Source organism: Portunus trituberculatus, chromosome 16, assembly GCF_017591435.1.
Source record: "Portunus trituberculatus isolate SZX2019 chromosome 16, ASM1759143v1, whole genome shotgun sequence".
NCBI classification, from domain to species: Eukaryota; Metazoa; Arthropoda; class Malacostraca; order Decapoda; family Portunidae; genus Portunus; species Portunus trituberculatus.
The window spans coordinates 10,730,127-10,750,535 of NC_059270.1; the positions used below are offsets into that span (position 1 = coordinate 10,730,127).

At 40.4% G+C, this 20,409-nt stretch overlaps 1 long non-coding RNA gene across 2 annotated transcripts in view; it reads right to left on the reverse strand.

Moving 5' to 3' along the window:
- The window catches only part of LOC123504629, a 173,556-nt gene that overhangs the window by 96,355 nt on the left and 56,792 nt on the right, over positions 1-20,409 (reverse strand). For both annotated transcript variants that reach the window (XR_006674896.1, XR_006674897.1), the window contains one exon: positions 1,182-1,248. This is a non-coding gene — a long non-coding RNA (uncharacterized LOC123504629). The remainder of the gene's footprint in view (positions 1-1,181; positions 1,249-20,409) is intronic.

Consider the following 20,409-nt stretch of genomic DNA (forward strand, 5'->3'; position numbering starts at 1 on the left):
CTTCTATCCTTCTCTCTGCAACTTTATCTCAAGTTTCCTTTCCGACCGTTCTATTGCTGCTGTGGTAGACGGCCACTGTTCTCCTAAATCTATTAATAGTGGTGTTCCTCAGGGTTCTGTCCTGTCACCCACTCTCTTTCTATTATTCATTAATGACCTTCTTAACCAAACTTCTTGCCCTATCCACTCCTACGCTGATGATACCACCCTACATCTTTCCACGTCCTTTCAGAGACGACCAACCCTTCAGGAAGTCAACAGATCACGCAGGGACGCCACAGAACGCCTGACTTCCGATCTTTCTAAGATTTCCGATTGGGGCAGAGAAAATCTAGTAGTTTTCAATGCCTCAAAAACTCAATTCCTCCATCTATCAACTCGACACAACCTTCCAGACAACTATCCCTCTTCTTCAATGACACTCAACTGTCTCCCTCTTCCACAATGAATATCCTCGGTCTGTCCTTTACTCATAATCTTAACTGGAAACTTCACATCTCATCTCTTGCTAAAACAGCTTCTATGAAGTTAGGTGTTCTGAGGCGTCTCCGCCAGTTTTCTCGCCCTCCAACTGCTTACTCTGTATAAGGGCCTTATCCGCCCCTGTATGGAGTACTCTTCGCATGTTTGGGGGTTCCAGTCACACAGTTTTACTAGATAGGGTGGAATCAAAAGCTTTTCGTCTCATCAACTCCCTCCTCTGACTAACTGTCTTCAGCCTCTTTCTCACCGCCGAAATGTTGCATCTCTTTCTATCTTTTATCGCTATTTTCATGCTAACTGTTCTACTGATCTTGCTAACTGCATGCCTCCCCTCCTCCTGCGGCCTCGCTGCACAAGGCTTTCTTCTTTCTCTCATCTATTCTGTCCAACTCTCTAACGCAAGAGTTAACCAGTACTCTCAATCATTCATACCTTTCACTGGTAAACTCTGGAACTCCCTCCCTGCATCTGTATTTCCAACTTCCTACGACTTGTCTTCTTTTAAGAGGGAGGTATCGAGGCTTTTGCTGTCTAATTTTGGCTGACGCTTTTCCTCTTTGTAGAGAGCCAGCACTCGAGTGGACCTTTTTTCTAATCTTCTCTTTTTTTTTTTGCTCTTGGGTGGCCCTCTTCCCTACACACACACAAAAAAAAAAAAAAATCAGGTCATATCAACTTTCTATTTCAAAATTACATACCTTTTCCAACTCTGTATTGTGAATAGATACCGAATCTTGCCTCAGTCTTGTTTGGAAGTAATAATACCTGCAAAGACAAGCAGAATAAATGTCAAATAAAGGCTAAGATGATGAACGCTTGCAAATTTTTTTTTACTTCAAAACATATTTGCATCAAATTTACGCGCGCGCGCCTGCCAGTGTGTGTGTGTGTGTGTGTGTGTGTGTGTGTGTGTGCGCGCGCAGAAACAACCAATTAAGATATAAGAGGAGAAAGAGAAGACGAAATATGAGAAGCCATAATTGCAGTGTTAGCGTTGTTATTGGTGGTAGTACTGGTAATGCCGCGGTGGGGACGGTGGGGGCACGGATTGCAGGTTATGGGGAGTGGGCAGAAATTTATCTCGTAAAAGACAAAAGAAAACAAAAGATTGTAAAATGTTACAGGGGAGGTGCTGGAGGAATAGAGAGGGGGGCATAAAAAGGAGAAGGGAGAGGACAGAGGAAACAGAGGAGGGAAAGAAGGAGGAGGAGAAGGAGGAGGAGGAGGAGGAGGAGGAGGAGGAGGAGGAGGAGGAGGAGGAGGAGGAGGAGGAGGAGGAGGAGTGCAACGAGGGAGATTTAGTAAGGTCTAGGATTTATCTATTGTAGACGAAGCGACACAAAGGAAAGAAAGAAAGAAATAGATCGCCACACGACAACAAAACAAGTCAACGCAAAAAATCGCGGGAACAACACCAAGAGAAGAAAAGACGAGACGGGGAGAAAAAAGTAAGAGAAATGATGATGGAAAGAAAATAGAAAAAAAGGGTAAAAAAAAAAAGCTTCATAATAAGACGTTATGAAGAGAGGAAGTAAAGAGAGACTTGAGGCAAGGAAGCTTTAATGAAGGACGCAAGATATGAGGACAAGAATACTTTATTTTCTTTGAAGAACCCCCAAATATATTCACGCTTTAAAATATACACGGAGCGTCATGGTAAATTCTGGTCATGTGGAAAAACTTACCGCTCCACCTTAAAAGATTACACTTCATGAGAAAACGAAAAGATTTGTAGATAATTCATTCTATATAAGGCAACCATCATATATCACAGCATATAAAAAAAGAAGTTTATACGGAAAGGGTCCTTACAGATATTTTGAGAAGAAAGAGAACACGCACACACACAAACACACACACACACACACACACACACACACACACACACATTATTACATTTCAATAGCCTTAAATGAACAATACAAAGGACATCATCATCACTAAACATAATTATTTTCCCTACAAAGGCCCAGTACGTGGACCGGGCTACACAGCGCCGATGGACAGAAAACCCTGAAAAAAAAAGAGAATATCGGTGGCGGTGCGGCTTGGGAGTATTAAGAGAGTCTTCGGAAGTCGCATGAGTGGAGGGGATCAATGGCAGGGAGTCTGATCTTGTCTAGCGGCAGCCACGGCGGCATTTCATCCGGCAACAAAAGATAGTGTGTGATGCTATTTTGAGATCTATTTTTCTCTATTCGGGAGGATGAGAGAAGGAAGCGTGTCCCGCTTTATATTTCACGTCTTGGAAAAGTTGTAAAAGAAGGATCTAAAGCAAACTTTCTTTTTCTTTCCTCTCTCTCTCTCTCTCTCTCTCTCTCTCTCTCTCTCTCTCTCTCTCTCTCTCTCTCTCTCTCTCTTTTCTCGCTTAGCTGAGTGAGAATAATATCCTTGAGTGAATTTGGAGGACGCAGAGTAGTAATCTTCAGCAGATCTGCTTAACGAGTCTGAGTAATTACAGGCACTTACAAAAGCCTCTCCTGTTTGTATAAAAGTTCAGTGTTTTATAAGAGAAATGCGTCGCGGAGGAAACTGTACTGGGCAGCGGCCCCTCTCTTTGTCTCTCCCTGGAGGCTAATAGCGGCAGGGCATAAATTGAGGCAAATGGCAGCCAGAGAAGCTTCACGGCTACCTTCTGCTTGAATTTAAGAGACATTTACATTCCGAAGTAAACACAAACACACACACACACACACACACACACACACACACACACACACACACACACACACACACACACACACACACACACACACACAACACTACCACTTCACTTTTTGTTAATTAGGAAAGTATTAACATCACTAGAAGGAGAAGCACATTCTTCACTAATGACATATACTAAGTGACGGAATGCTGGACAATGTGTGTACAACACTTCAGAGGTACACCTCCACGACATGGCAGATTTCCTCTTTAATATGGTATTAACATCTAACATGAAGGAATAATGACAATAGAATGTGTGTGTGTGTGTGTGTGTGTGTGTGTGTGTGTGTGTGTGTGTTATATACACACACACACACACACACACACACACACACACACACACACACACACACACACACACACACACACACACACACACACACACACATACATTTGTGGACATTCAAAGACCATCGTCTTGAAAGGCAGTTTATTGAACCTGGTCTTAATTTCACTTCACCACCACCACAGTCAAGGTAGCACAATTTCTCCTCTTCCAATATCCCCTCACTACCCCTTATTATTATTATTATTAATTATTATTATTACATTTGTGGACATTCAAAGACCATCGTCTTGAAAGGCAGTTTATTGAACCTGGTCTTAATTTCACTTCACCACCACCACAGTCAAGGTAGCACAATTTCTCCTCTTCCAATATCCCCTCACTACCCCTTTTTGTTATTTTATAGTTGTTTAACTGTTTTTTTATTTTATTTTTTTTTCTCTTCTACTTTTTTGTGTTTTTTTAGACTAATGATGCTCGTCGTTATATGGCGAGTCGTTCTTCAACAAACTTCCCATCAAGACAGTGTTCTTAGAGTATTCACATGAATCTCTTCATGACCTCTCACTGTACATATCTATCAATTTCTCTCTCTCTCTCTCTCTCTCTCTCTCTCTCTCTCTCTATATATATATATATATATATATATATATATATATATATATATATATATATATATATATATATATATATATATATATATATATATATATATATATATATATATACTCAGGTGTAATGTTGTTGGTGGAAAATTGTTTGCTGGTGTCATGGACAGTGCCGCCCACTCTTCCCTGTTCATGTTTGTTCAGCTGGATTTTTATGTCTTTATTTACCTTGTAAGAGCTCCGGCGGATACCTTATAGGAGCAGCAAAGAAGAATTCCGTCTGTAAATACCGACTTAGTTTACATTATATTCTCCCTGCCCAAAACACACTATGCTTCTTTGCTTCTTCCGTTTAGTTCTCGAAATGAACAATATGAATTATATCAAATATGAATAATCGTAATAGGGAAAAACTTGAACCACAGAAAAATTAAAAGTTACTAATTATTGCTGACATATCATAAATTTTACACTTCCTTAAGAAAGAGAGCGAGTGCCTAAACTGTTAATATGAAAACAACACTAATTAAGAAGCAAATAAGGAGAGCAGAGAGAGAACTTGAATGTGGTCTGGGGTCTTATGGTTCCTCGTAGACTAACTTTAACATGCCTTCTCAGACAAGGGTTAAAGTTGAAATTCTCCTCGCTCGTTCTTTTTTTTTTTTTTTATGTTTTACAGTCGGTTTAATATATGTGTGTGTTAGAGGCCAGGAGTCAGTTGTTCCTCTAATTGCATGTTACGGGTGTGGGAATGTGTGGATATAATGTGTGTGTATGTGTGCTTATAGTAGCAAAAATGATGACTATGATAATAGAACAATCATGGTAATAGAAATAGTGATAGTAACAGCAAAGCATCAATAAAAAAAAAAAAAATAATAATAACAGCACGAGCAACGATTACGACGACGACGGTGATAATGATAATAATTCACCAAAATAATAATAATAATAATAATAATAATAATAATAATAATAATAATAATAATAATAACAATAATAATGGTAATAAAAAAATGATAATGATGAAAATAATAATATGGTTCCCGAAGTAGAAGCGTGTATTATGCGAGATGTCTAGGGTTCGTAAGCAACTTGTACTCGAGAACCATATTCCTTTGTAGAAGCTCCATGGGAAAAACTACTCAGGACTAAAATACCCGTTTCCCAACCCGTGTTTTCTTCAGTACTCTCCACAACTCGTCAGAACGTCCTCACAGTGTTATTATTATTATTGTTTTCATCATCATTATTATTATTATTATTATTATTATTATTATTATCATTATTATCACTACTATTATAATTATTGGCATTATTATTGTTATTATCATTATTATTAGTAGTAACAGCAGTAGAGGTAGTAGTAGCAATACTAGTAATAATAGGAATAGTAGTGGTAGTAGCAGTATTATTATTATTATTATTAGTAGTAGTAGTAGTAGTAGTAGTAGCAGCACCAGTAAAAGAAAAGTAATATAAGTATTAGCATCAGTAGTAGTAGTATTAATATTAGTATTAGTAGTAATAGTAGTAGTAGCAATAATAACAGTAGTAGCAGTAGTAATAATAGTAGTAGTAATAATAGTAATAGTAGTAGTAGTACTAGTAAAGGAGAAGGAGAAGTAGTAGTAATAGTGTTAGTAGTAGTAGTAGTAGTAGTAGTAATAGTAGTAATATCATCATTATAAGTATCATTATTATCATCTTAATTATTATCATCATTGAAATCATTATTGTTATTATCTTGTTATTATTATTATTATTATTATTATTTATTATTATTATTATTATTATTATTATTATTATTATTATTATTATTATTATTATTGTCATTATTATTATCATTATCATATATACGATCATTATCACCATCACCATCATATATATAACTTTTATCATAATCTTACTATTCAATACATAAACAAAAGTAATGGCGTGCGACAAAGATAAAAATAACACGAATCAGTTTCAATAATTTACGAATGAATGTGTGCATGTGTGTCCTGGTGACTTCACTCAGGTTTCCTTTGGCCTCTGTCCTTGCCTGAGGTTGCCACTGCAACAACTCACACTAATGATACACACTCTGTTTATCATTATCTGAGTCTTGACTGTACTGTCTCTTCCAATGCACGAGGACCGGAGACTACGAGTATTTATATGCCTTGTGTGTTGTAAATGCATCCTACGATTGGATGAGAACCACAGTGAAGCCAGACTAATGAAGAAAATCGTCAATGAATGATCCACACATGTTCTACTGAGGACAGGGTGTAGTAAGACGCCCACGGACACCAATTGTGAGGAACCTCAAGGAGGGAGATGGCTCTTTGCAGCAAAACTGAAGGTGGTGGACGCTTAAGAAATATGCACACATCGGAACAGAATGATGATAATGTTGGAGAATAAATCTAAGACCTTGGAAGACCCGGCAGGAGTACCAATTGCAAGCAAGCTCAGCGAAAATGTTAAGAAAGAAAAACTTGGAAAGGAGTTGAATGTATGAAAATGACTTTGTTTTGTCAACCTGCCAAGGATCAATGCAACTGAATACATCAGCAAAATCCTTTAGTGATGCATGATTTACTTCCAGGCTCAGGATGGAGGGCAGCGCGGGGTGCATAGGTGGTGCATTTGAAAACTGGATTTGCGCTGAACTTGCTATAGGGGAAGAGGAAAGCAGGTTTGTTTTTTTCTTTCTCTCGTTTTTTCATGAATTAAGATAGGAGTAACGGGCAGCAGTGTGTGTGTGTGTGTGTGTGTGTGTGTGTGTGTGTGTGTGTGTGTGTGTGTGTGTGTGTGTGTGTGTGTGTGTGTGTGTGTGTGTGTGTGTGTGTGTGTGTGTCATTGTCCACAAGTGTCTGCTAATACCTTTGTCAGTGCTTCTTTCTACTTGTGTATCTTTGCCTGGGTTCATAGCCAGTATTAAGACTCTGAACCTATGAAAGTAATAAGATACCAGCCTGTTCTGCGGATAAGCAATAAGCTGCGATAAGAAAGAAAGGAAATAGAACTCAGAAAATGATGATGTATCCACAAATGCAATACCTGAGCAGAGAGAACTTCAAAGAGTGATGGATGGGCATAATAGGACAGCCAGGAAATAAGATGCGAACCTCCGTTTGAAGAAGACGAAAGGGATGAAGGTGTCAGGGTGAGAAGATAGGAAAATCAGCATATTCAGATGGGGAAGGAGTGCCTTAAGTGGAAGCAAATAAGGTGTGACGAATCAATAAGTGAGGACGGAGGGTGAGCCTCGGAGACAGAAGAATGCGACGCACGTCATTGTGGAACTCTCTCTCTCTCTCTCTCTCTCTCTCTCTCTCTCGAGAGAGAGAGAGAGAGAGAGAGAGTGTCTGCTGTGCACACTCCTCATCCATTCCCCAATGTCCATTCCCCCTACTGGTTTTCAGTGTGGGAGGAGAAAAGACTGAATAACGCCACTAATCTTGTCAAGTCAACAAAGAGCGCTAGTCTTTCGTGTAGCCTCGACCCTCCCTCCGACACGCCAACTACAAAACAAAGGGGAAGCCGCTTAAGCTTGATGATCTGTGCATGAAGTTAATCTCCTGAGTGTACGTATGCACTGTGTTGTATAATATATGAGTATGTACCTGTGTGTGTGTGTGTGTGTGTGTGTGTGTGTGTGTGTGTGTGTGTGTGTGTGTGTGTGGACCAGCAGTGCCATCTTCACCATTATCTAACACCATCACGCACCCCAACCATCACAACATTCATTCTTTCGCCACCATCACCACCACTACCACCACCGCTGCCACCATCGCTTCCAGGCAGCCAGTAAGCCAGCCAAACTGAGGCACACAGACGAGATGTAAGATATAAGCCATAAGCCACCACCTTGACGCCCCTCACTCCCAGGCGGCCTCCCGTGCGTGATCCTTCCAAGCGAGGATTACGAGCATGAAAACGACTTCTACGCGGAAAAGAAGGCGAACACAGGAGGAGGTGGAGGAGGGATGAAGGTGAAGAGGTGCGTGGGAAGGGGGAAGACAGGGAGGTGATGTGGCAAAGTGGTAAAGGGTGAAGGGAAGAGGAAAGGGCGAGGAGTGAATGAAGAGACAGGTGAGGGAGTCATAATGGAATTGGGGAAGGAAGGGAAGGGATAGAGAAGAGAGTAAATGAGTAAGGAAGGAAGAATAGAGCGCAGGAGGGAAATTGCATGAGAAAAGGAGAGAGGCGAGCACAAACACGGTGTAGGGAATATTAAAAAGAAGAAAGATAATGAAGCAAGAGAGAGAGAGAGAGAGAGAGAGAGAGAGAGAGAGAGAGAGAGAGAGAGAGAGAGAGAGAGAGAGAGAGAGAGAGAGAGAGAGAGAGAGAGAGAGAGAGAGAGAGAGAGAGAGAGAGAGAGAATGATCATGGACTGGTTACCGATATACAAGCACGTTTATAGAAAATGAAATGCTGGTTAAAATCAATAGACTAACTCCATACAAGTATTCAAACTTTTTTTCTGTCAATTCTAATTTGGTAGTCACATCAGCTGTCAGTATGCTCTCTTCCGGGAACTAAAACATCAAAACATAGCTTCTTTCATCATTCTTTAGCCGCATCCTCTGCTATGTCTGCATTTAGTAGACAAATTTCTGATTGGAGTCATATATTCCTAGAATGAGATGTAACTCTGGGAACTGAACGACTGGAGGGAAAGGGGGAAATGCATCTTGTGGATTTTTGAGAAAACATACAGAACCAGGAAACCAAAGACAGCTAGGACTGGAATGGATAAGAAAGTTGGTAAGTGTCTAGCAGTGTCACACAGACCAAGAAAGAGGTTGGGTAAAGGAGAGCCGCAAGCAGGTGCAAGGCTGACGAAGAACTCTGGACCAGGGGTAAGGATCCCGCCACTGGCTCACCAGACTTTTGAGAGGCAGCCAAACTTTTCCTGCCAGATCACCTGTGTGCCGCAGGGACAAGTATTGCAAACATGAAGGACGAGAACCTGAGTGTTTCTTGTTTTCGTTCAAGCTGAGATTCTATTTTTTTTCCTTTCCTTTCTCTCTCTCTCTCTCTCTCTCTCTCTCTCTCTCTCTCTCTCTCTCTCTCTCTCTCTGTCACATTCAGAATAATCGTGCCTCGATGAAGTGATGGGAGATGTTTATGTTTCATGCTGAGGTGCATTTTGATATACAATAAAAGTTCTAGCATTTTCTTCCTTTATGTGCCACTTTTTTTTCTTTGTTTACTATTCTCTCTCTCTCTCTCTCTCTCTCTCTCTCTCTCTCTCTCTCTCTCTCTCTCTCTCTCTCTCTCTCTCTCTCTCTCTCTCTCTCCTTTCCGTCGTATATTCCTTTCTTTTTCACTTTAATGCTTTTACAGCTTCACACAAGATGGCATAAAACTGACGTTGCATAAAGACGGAAAAGCTAGCACCGATATCTTTGTTTTAGGCAACACATCAATGCGCTCAACTTCAGTGCACCGACACACACACGCACACAACCAGAAAGCAATACTCTCCCGCCAACAATTTCCTTCGTTCCACTCGCGGCTTATAAGCAAGTCTGCGGCCACTGAGCGCTGCTTCCCGCACTCGGTTCTCCCGTGGGCCACATAACGTAAAGTTTACCCGTGGCAGAGTCCAACGAGCGCTTCATACATTGTAGATTACGATACCCCAGGCGGCCAGCACGAGACCTGCCGCAGACACAAGGGTATCGGTATTGTTTTTATCAGCCTCCTTGATGTTGTGTGTGGAACGATGCTCTTTGTCTTGCTTGTCGTCTTGGTGGTGTTTTACCTTTAAAATATCTGACCAAAAGTTTGCGATGCTGGAAAAATATTGTGCTTTCATCATGACAAAAGTAGTTGTAATCCTTGTAAGAACAATACGCTTTCATTTTTAGCGAGTTGTTAGTTCTCAAGAAAATTAGAAACGTACCAGACATTATTTTTTTTCCATCGATGTTTCTAGTAAATTGTACTTAGCATTATAAGTAGTCAGTCAAATAATGCGAACTTTGCTAAGAGACTAAGATGTTATGAAGGTGTGTCCTGTATTCTTCTTTTTCGTCTTTGTCTTCTTCTTATTATCATTATTATTATTATTGTTATTATTATTATTATTATTATTATTATTATTATTATTATTATTATTATTATTATTATTATTATCATTGCTATTGTCATTATTGTGGTATAACGACAATGTGCATCTTTGTTGTAATATAACACACATACGAAACAAGACTGAGATGCTTTCTTTTTGTCATCACCAACAGCACCACCATCACCATCACTGCAGCTGTATCTCAGTTACGATAAATCCCGATCAGCTGCATTATTCACCATATCAAAATTTCTCTATTCCTGCAGCCGTTTCAGTGACTTTTTACATCTCGTTTTCAAAACCAACTTAGAATGCAACGTTCGTCTTTCTGAGGCTATATATGTGTCATGGGAAAAGCGTAAATTTTCCACATTTCACTGATAATCTGAGTTTCCTTTCTAGCGCCGCTGTTCTGCATTCATGCCCTGGCTGCCTGATATCCCCGCCCTTCCCAGCATCTCCCTGATCCCTCAATGTATCCCGGCGTGTGGTGAGGTCGCAGAATACCAGTATCAAAAAAAACATGCATAAAGTTGCCAAATGTTCCCGAACATATTATTCTTTCTCATGAGTTACATTGGACTTCCACACAGCATCAGCCTCCTCCGTGACGCGCCGCCTATATCTGTCTCTGAGCCCATCTGATGCCTCTCTCTTCCCACCCTCTCTCTCTCTCTCTCTCTCTCTCTCTCTCTCTCTCTCTCTCTCTCTCTCTCTCTCTCTCTCTCTCTCTCTTTCCTTTCCTCCTTCGTTCACTCTTTATAACCACAGATTTAACTTTAATGTATTCAGCACCTGAGGCTCGCACGTTCATATCTTTACCCGATTCATCCCAGTTAAACTTTTTTTTTTCGATGTGCTTCCTTTGTTTTCTACACTGATAAGTACTCCGAATAAAGAGTTGTTTATCTTGTACAATATGCTGGTTTCAATAAGATCTTGAATGCTAATTACATTCTATGAGGTGTTTTACTTTTTCAGTTTAAAATTTGTAGTTTCCTTTTCGTAACCAGTAAAAAGAAATATGTATGCACCTCAGATGTCTTTAGATTTTTCAGAAGTATGAGATGAGAAAAATAATACTTGATCTGTAAAGGTACAAGAGTCTGGCAATAAAGAAAAGAAAGAATGAAGAAAAATCAATCAAAAAACTTATTGAAATTGAAGTGTCTTGTATTCTCTGCTGCAGAATGATTACTGAGGTGATAATTTGCCGGTTCACCAGCACACTCCTCCTTTCTTGCTTCCTCTGGTTCACGTGCACACGTACTCACGCCGTAGGTATGCTCGTAAAATTTTCATGAGCATAAATTGTTACGCATCAGTTTTATGCAGAACTATATAGTGTGTACCATTTATAGCCATATTCTTTATTCCCCCCTTCCATCTGAAAAGAGGAGATAGTTTTGCCTTTGTCTCATCAGGTGGAAGCTCTTCATACCTTCGACGACGAGCGATTCAATAAATTTCCAATCGTAAAAAGAAGTTTACTGCTTCAAACTCCGACCGAACTCATTGTCGTTGCGATTCATTTTTCCTCTCTCCACTCCCTCCGCCGTGAAGATGAAAAAAATGGTAAAGAGAAAAACACAAGAGGGGGAGGAATAATAAAAGTAAAATTAGGAAAAGTTTATTGGTTTATAATATCCTTTGGACGGATATGAAGAATTTTCCGACCGTGAGCGAGGATTGCAATTATTTGGTTAGTGTGATGTGAGAGAAGGAGGAGCGCAGGTTAGGGAGAATGAACGAAAATGAACGGCTAAGAGAGAGAGAGAGAGAGAGAGAGAGAGAGAGAGAGAGAGAGAGAGAGAGAGAGAGATAGTTGGAAGAAAGCGATTGGACGAGGAAGGGAGGAAAGGAGATGGGGAGAGTGTTTAACTGAGTGAGTGAGTGGATTGGTGAATGAGTGATGGTGGGGGAGGAAGAGAGGAAGAGGGGAGAAGACCAGGAAAAAATGGGAGTGTGAAGAGAATACAATGTGTGATGGTTGAAAAAGAGAGAGGGAAAAAAAGGTTAGAGGAATGGACACTCACAACTGGTAATGAAATCTGTTACTGCACCAACAAAACGTTAGCTTTGGCTTGTTTCAAAGATGGAAAAGCGATTGAAGTAGATTTATTTGCTTTGTTTTTAAGGCGCTTACATGTATTAAACACTGTAACGTCAATGATATTATTTACGCACATCATCCATTTACTTTTCATACGATGGAGAAAAGTAATCATGAAACTCTTGTATTTACTGAAAATAATAAGTTATCATAAGGTTTGTAAACTTAGAGTAAATATGTTAAAGAGTGGTAGGGAATGATATCAATTCAATTTATTATATTCTTATTTACACAATGTGATACAATATTAGTAAAACACTTTCAGGAAGAGGTCACAAAGAAGTTAATTGGATATTTTCTTTAGCATTCTTTTTGTGGAATTACCCTTTGCGAAATTACTTTCTTTGTCTCGCGTCTGTTGGTCTGTTTGACGTTCCTTTTAAAATGCCACTAGAGTTCTCTTTTCTCAAATCAAAAAGAGATGGTCGCCGATGACTGCGAGTGTCTAAGTAGAGGTGCTGCAGAAAGACTTCACCTACCAAAACGAAAGTGACAATTTCGTTCGATTTCTAGATAAAACTATCCCAGTGTGTGTGTGTGTGTGTGTGTGTGTGTGTGTTTGTTAAAATGCGGTCAAGGCCGTCATTCACACACACACACACACACACACACACACACACACACACACACACACATTCGTTTATTCTTGTATAATATTAAGTTATTCTTGTATAATATAAAGTCTTTAATTGTTTTGTTTTGTTTTGTTTTTCAGTTTGTACAAATACATTCACCCCTTTTCTGTAAATTTTCAGCCTTTGGGCTGCAATGTCTAATAAACCGTATTATTATTATCATTATTATTATTATTATTATTATTATTATTATTATTATTATTATTATTATTATTATTATTATTATTATTATTATTACACACACGCACACACACACACACACACACACACACACACACACACACACACACACACACACACACGCATAGTAATGGAAAGAAATTAAGCACTTTGTATTTAGTAAAAAATAGCCAAGGTTCGTGGTCCTCTGTTAGGTGAACGCTGTGCTATAATACAAACACCTACATACACGAAGCGCTTCTCTCGTCCACAAATCTAAAACATTTATTTGATTTGATATCAAATTAACTTCTTAACTGAATTACTCTTTTTATTAACGAAATGCTCAACTGATGGCCATGTGCATAAAACCAACGAATTTATTATTCAACATTTCAAGAACAAAAAGAATGTTCAGATTTTTCTAAGGGATAAGATGAACGTCCCGCCATGCTCTTGTCCATGGCTGCATCATATACACCATATCATGGGACTGCTTGCACAGGATACCTGTGTAATACTGCCCGGCGCCACCATTATCACAATCCTAATAGCATCTTGACAAATTCATTATCGGTTGTATTATTTACCATTCTGGGAGTGTGTCATTCTTTCCGTCATTTTATCGTCTGTCTTACTCAATTTCTATTCAATTCGAGAGAAACCAAAAACATAATTTGGAGAACAATTCTTGACTGCATTCCATAGAAACTCGTTGTTCATACTCATACATAAAACGGGGTGTTGTATAAGGATGGTATTGATTTCTTCTCGCTTAATGAACACAGACAGAATATGCAGCACTGCTGCACAGCCAAAGCACATTGGAGTGGAATTACGCGACTGGGAAGTTCAGCACAGTTACCATTGTCATGAAAATACAATGCGGCCAATAATGGAGCACAGCCGAGGAACTATTAGGAGAATTTGGCGAAACAAACAACCACTGCCGCATTGTTTAGGGAATTAGTGGAGAGAACTGATGAAAGGAACAAATTCTTCGTTCTAATTAAAGACGATAATACAGTATAACTACCAACAATGCTAAAAAAGTACCCATATACAAAGAAGAAGAAGAAGAAATAACTAAATAAAGAAAAATAATGAGATTAAGATTAAATATAAAAAGTACAATAAAAAACAACCTGAACACATTTATTTCTCGCAAAATCTAATGAACTTTTCACCAAACGATACCTTGTTTGAATAATGACGAACGCCACCTTTTTTCACACCCAAAACAAACCATTAAGATGACCATGGTTCAATCAGTGTTGGGTGTGGGACATAAGCAAGTGAAACAAACATCCAAGCGAAATTGCCACCGTTAACAGAGGAGAACTTAATGAAGCACCTGATACGTGTCTGAAGAAAGGGATGCGGGAGCCTTCCTGAAAGACGGAACCGAAAGAGTGACAAGGGATTCAGGAAAAAGAAACTGAGAAGGGAGTGAAAGCGCTGGAGAGAGTGAAGCATTACGTAAATATGACCAAGCGAGGCGAGGAAGTAAGAGAGAATCAAGCGTATTATCAAACAGGGAGAGGATGAGGGAGGAGCAGGAGTGGCAGGTAAATACGACGGGGAACGGAGAAGGAAGGGGAGGATAAATGGAGAAAAATAACGCCAGGAGGACGGGAGAGAAGGGGACACGCCTGGCTGGATATCGCGCTCTCAGAGGATATTGCAGAAATTATTTTTACATTTGTTTGCAATGGGCTTAGAGGAAAGAAAACTTGGACATTGCAACTTTCAGTAGCCATACTAAGGCGATATATATATATATATATATATATATATATATATATATATATATATATATATATATATATATATATATATATATATATATATATATATATAATATATTCAGTCATAATATATCAAACATGTACGAATGTTACAATGCATATGTGCTCAGTGTGTTTCTGAATATAGAAATTTTTTTTCATATTGATGACTCACCTTTTTGTTTTGATCACAGCCAAATTAGCTGAAACAAGAATGTGGTGCATATATTGTGCTGATGAACAATAGTTACAAACGCGAAAGAGGAAATTATAGAAAAATACACACCTCAAGTAGATGACTTTGAATGGTACACTGAATGGAAAACTCTTCTGTTCTCAGTGTAGACTTTAAGTATATCATTTAAGTATATCAGTTAAGTATATCATTCCACAGAGGTCATTAACTATTTCAAGTGGTTTCGTACTGGTCAATACAGCTAGCATACCAGCAGACCGTAGAGAAATCCCACTGTCAGCGAGAAACTAGCACCTCGTCAATTCCACAGTCGTCCATCCCAAGACAGACGTATAATCACACACACACACACACACACACACACACACACACACACACACACACACACACACACACTACTGAAACCGAAACTAAAATAAATCCCAGCAGAGGAAGATTGAAACTGTACCTATATCAGTAACAGCTGTTATGTTATGGTTGGTTGGAAGCGAAGTCAATAATGACACTCAATCTCTCTCTCTCTCTCTCTCTCTCTCTCTCTCTCTCTCTCTCTCTCTCTCTCTCTCTCAACCCTTTATAGGTCATCAGGGCAAACCGAAGAGCTAACCCTGGCCAAAATAATCATATATTTAGCAGAAATCCATGGCACCGAGAACTCCGTCTCATGGGGGATCCGAATCTCCCTCACACAGATTGGCTCATTATCAGGGGCGGATGCTCAATCACATAGCTGATTAGAATTTATAAGAGAAAACTTTAGCAAGCGACTGAATTAATGACTTCGTGACTCAGTGTAACTAACTCGGTGATAATATTTCAAGACCCCGTGGCAGTAATTTACGAATATCTCCTCCGGTGATGGAGACTTTTCCTCCTGGGATCACAGTTTATCGTGAATGTGTCCCTACAGTATACATCATGAGTAGGTAGTGAGGGAAAAGAGTTTCTTTACAGATTAGAGACGCATATGTGCATTACTAATATATGTAATATGGTTACCGAACCTTGAACAATTACAGGAGACTGGATATTATTATAGTTTAGCGACTATATTTTTTCAGTGTAAGGCATTAGTATGTTCCGAAATGTCCGAGATGTCACGCGCGTGTAATTAATCCACTGATATTCAATAATCCAATGTTGTGGTCGATGAGGCAACGAATGCCACGCAGACGGAGGCACAATTATTTAGACACTCCACGACCCTCACTCACTTCTTGCCTACTCGCGGCAGCGTGTACCCTTCTTTTATCTTGAAATAAAGCCTTTTATATATACGGAAGCGTCTGACAGGTCACCACGAACACTACTTGGAACTCTGGCGGAGCGCTGGGGTTAATCTCCTCGTGTGGCAGTTTTTTTTTTTATGTAGGAGAACCGGCCAAGGACAACAAAACAGCAACAAAGAAAAAGAAAGGGCCAACTGAGGTCCTAGTACCCACACTAGTAGACATTTATTTGTTACACTATCACTCTCGAGTTTCTCAAGTATAACAAAAATGAAAGAGAACAAGAGTATGCAAATGGGATGAGGCATCGAGTTATTTTGTAAAGAGTAGTGCTGTCAGGATCTCACCGGATAATCTGGCTGGAGTTGTAAAGCTCGACCAGGGAGTTGAGTGTGTGACTATATATACTCTCTGAAGAGACACACGGTGGTGCAAATGAATGTTTTACCTCACCAAGAAACTGAATGGAATTGTAATGGGTGATTAACAAATCTTCACAAAAGATGAGAGGATACTATAAAAGGCTTGTTAAAGCATTGTATGCATGAACGCTTTTCCACAACTTGATATACAGAGAAACGTAAAGAAAATTCAACTGCAGCAAATCTTTAGATAATAATGAGGCAAATCTTGATGAACTAAACTAATTATTTTTTTTTACAATGAGCAGTGCAGAATTTTTTTTACAATGAGCAGTGCAGAATAGTGAAAACGAAGATTCTTTCCCACTATCACTCAAGCTATGGCGACATAATGACCATGTGATAGGAATAATGCATTGCCGATCTCAAGTTACACGTGCACGACAAAGAATTGAAATATTAGAAATAGTCTTTGTATGGACATAAAAAAGTAGTGCCATACCGCCATAAAAATTCAAACAATGTCTCTGGAAAGCAAAGCCAAACATGTGTATAGTTAGATCACATATACAAACATAATTTCAACATTGTTCTAGCCATGTAGATATAACATCCATTCGTAGTTCAGAATACCGTCTGATATACTCGTAATTGTAGCTACATGCATGGTAATCAAGATAAGGTTGAAAATAACCAAGAGATAGAAACAGAGCGTCTGAAAAACACAAGGCTGGAGATGTCACCAAAGCAGCGCCAACAAAAATCCAGCCTAGTTCAAAGAGAAAACGAAGATTATTTATTCTTGAAACAAAAAGAGGAGGAGAAGACAAGGAGCAGGAATAAAGGGACGAAAGAAGGAAAGAAGAAAAATAAAAGGAAATGGAGGATGAGGAGAGAGAGGACGACGACGAAGTTTAGGAGGAGGAAAAGAAGACGGGGGAACGTGGAGGAGGAGGAGGAGGAGGAGGAGGAGGAGGAGGAAGGAAAAAGGGGAGAGAGAGCAGCGCCTCATGAGGGGAAGGAGGCTCAACAGAGAACCGGAAGGGTTAAAGTTCCAGGGGAGCCGTGAACCGGAAACAGCTAGAGAAAGAGAGAGAGAGAGAGAGAGAGAGAGAGAGAGAGAGAGAGAGAGAGAGAGAGAGAGAGAGAGAGAGAGAGAGAGAGAGAGAGAGAGAGAGAGAGAGAGAGAGAGAGAGAGAGAGAGAGAGAGAGAGAGAGAGAGAGAGAGAGAGAGAGAGAGAGAGAGAGAGAGAGAGAGAGAGAGAGAGAGAGAGAGAGAGAGAGAGAGAGAGAGAGAGAGAGAGAGAGAGAGAGAGAGAGAGAGAGAGAGAGAGAGAGAGAGAGAGAGAGAGAGAGAGAGAGAGAGAGAGAGAGAGAGAGAGAGAGAGAGAGAGAGAGAGAGAGAGAGAGAGAGAGAGAGAGAGCGTTTCTAAATCTTGCTTACGCTTCTTGAACTGAAGGTGCCTCGAGTCGCTGGGGGCACGACAGACAGCCAAGTTATGATTATAAATTCCATGTCACTTTCCGTTGAGCGCGCAAGGAAGCAGGAGAAGCTCATGCGTAAGAGGAAGAGTAAGGGAAGGAAGAACAGGAGAGGATACAGAAGAGTAGAAGGAGAGGAAAGGTAAGAGGAGAGGTAGTTATGAAAGAAAGCAGAATAGCGTAGAATGCTGGTCTGTCTGTTTGTCCACCGGCTCCAAGAATTGAATCCGGGCTATCTAATGTGTGTGTGTGTGTGTGTGTGTGTGTGTGTGTGTGTGTGTGTGTGTGTGTGTGTGTGTGTGTGTGTGTGTGAGGGCTGAAAAGATGGAGAAGCCGAGTGTGAAGTGAGAAAAGGAGGTAATATTGTCGAGAGAGAGAGAGAGAGAGAGAGAGAGAGAGAGAGAGAGAGAGAGAGAGAGAGGAACGAAAAAATAAAGGTAGACATCCCGAGACTCAGAGAACGAACTACAGAGGCACATATGAGTCTGGCAGGATTCCTTTCCTTTTGCTAAGAAAAAACAAGAAGAAGCAACATCGTGATTAAATTTTACGTCTGTTTGTTGGCGAATGGATGAGAGAGAGAGAGAGAGAGAGAGAGAGAGAGAGAGAGAGAGAGAGAGAGAGAGAGAATGTGGGGGGAGTGGACGCAGAGGACAGTGGCTTCCTTCAACACATAGCATCTGGAACATCATTGGCAAGGAACTCCTCTCCCTCTCCCTCTCTATACAACTTTCCCTCGCACTGCCTTAAATGAACTACAGACAGACAGATAGACTCGCCGGGACACTCACCGATGACTGGAAGGCAAGATGAGCCTCCTCCGTGCAGCCGCTACAGGGGAACGATATTAGCTGTCTTCATTGATTTTGGGTGCAAGACCTCGCACACGACATTGGCGGTGGACGGGTGGACTGACAGGGATGAGGTGAGGGACAGGAGGGATTGCGGGAAAGGCACCGGGATTCGGAGAGATGGCAGAAGTGATGGACGAGAGAGAAGAGGAGGACTAGAAGGGAAGGAGAGGGGATGATGGTACTAGAGGATGTGTGATATAGCTGAAGGAGGCGAGATGCGATGGTGTGGCGACGGAGGTGACGGACGCAGGCGAGATGGGGAAAGAGGGAGAGAGGGAGAGAGAAAGAGCAGGAAGGTGTTGATGAAGAATTAGATGGGAAGGTGAAGGGCAAGACTAGGGGAGACAGAGTGGAGGTGTAGTGTTATGGCGGCACAGGAAGACTGATAAAGGGGGTATATGCGTCATGGAGGAAGAAACGCAGCGAACTAAATTGTATATAGCTAGGAGAGAGAGAGAGAGAGAGAGAGAGAGAGAGAGAGAGAGAGAGAGAGAGAGAGAGAGAGAGAGAGAGAGAGAGAGAGAGAGAGAGAGAGAGAGAGAGAGAGAGAGAGAGAGAGAGAGAGAGAGAGAGAGAGAGAGAGAGAGAGAGAGAAGAAAAGAAGATATAAGAAAAGAAGAAGAAAAATATAAGAAAAGAAGAAGAAGAAGAAGAAAAAAAGAAGAAAAGAAGATATAAGAAAAGAAGAAAAGAAAAGAAGAAGAGGAAGAAGAGGAAAAAGAAGAAAGAACACGAAAGAGGATAAAGAATGGATGGATAAAAGAGAAAGAAAGAAAGAAAGAAAGAAAGAAAGAAAGAAAGAAAACAAGAAAACAAGCTAAGAAAATGAGCAAATTGGGACAGGAAGCGGATGATGAAGAGGAGGAGAATGAGGGAGAAATAGAAGATGAAAGGACGAAGAGAAAGTGGAATGAGGAGGAGATGGCGTAGGCGGATACTGATGAGGAAGCAGAGGAGAAGGAAGACGAGATCAGCAAGGTGATGGCAGAAAGTTACGAGAGAAAAAGGTGACTGAGTAGATGAAGGAACTCGGGAGGTAAATGAAGCGTAACACAAGTTGGCGAGAAGGAAAAAGATAAAGAAGCAACGCGTCTTTCTACTGAGGTGGCCAGCGGGGAATGTGACTCGGCACGGGCGTAACGAAGCAGTTCATCTCGAGGAACATCATGTGCGTGAGGGAGCTAAAACGGCCTCGTTAACTTCAGTGAGCCGCAAATGGTGTGCGGGGCAAACGAGGGTTATGCATGAAGTGAGAGAAGTAGGAGGAAGAAAGAAATATCTGATTTTATCCTTTCCCTCTTCAAACAATCGTACATTTTTTTTTTTTGTATTTACTCCCTAAAATGTATGAAGACAATATTGACGAGGATATTACTACGCAGAAGCAATACAAAAGGTGTTGCTTCCCACGAAATCAATAACAAGAGACGGCA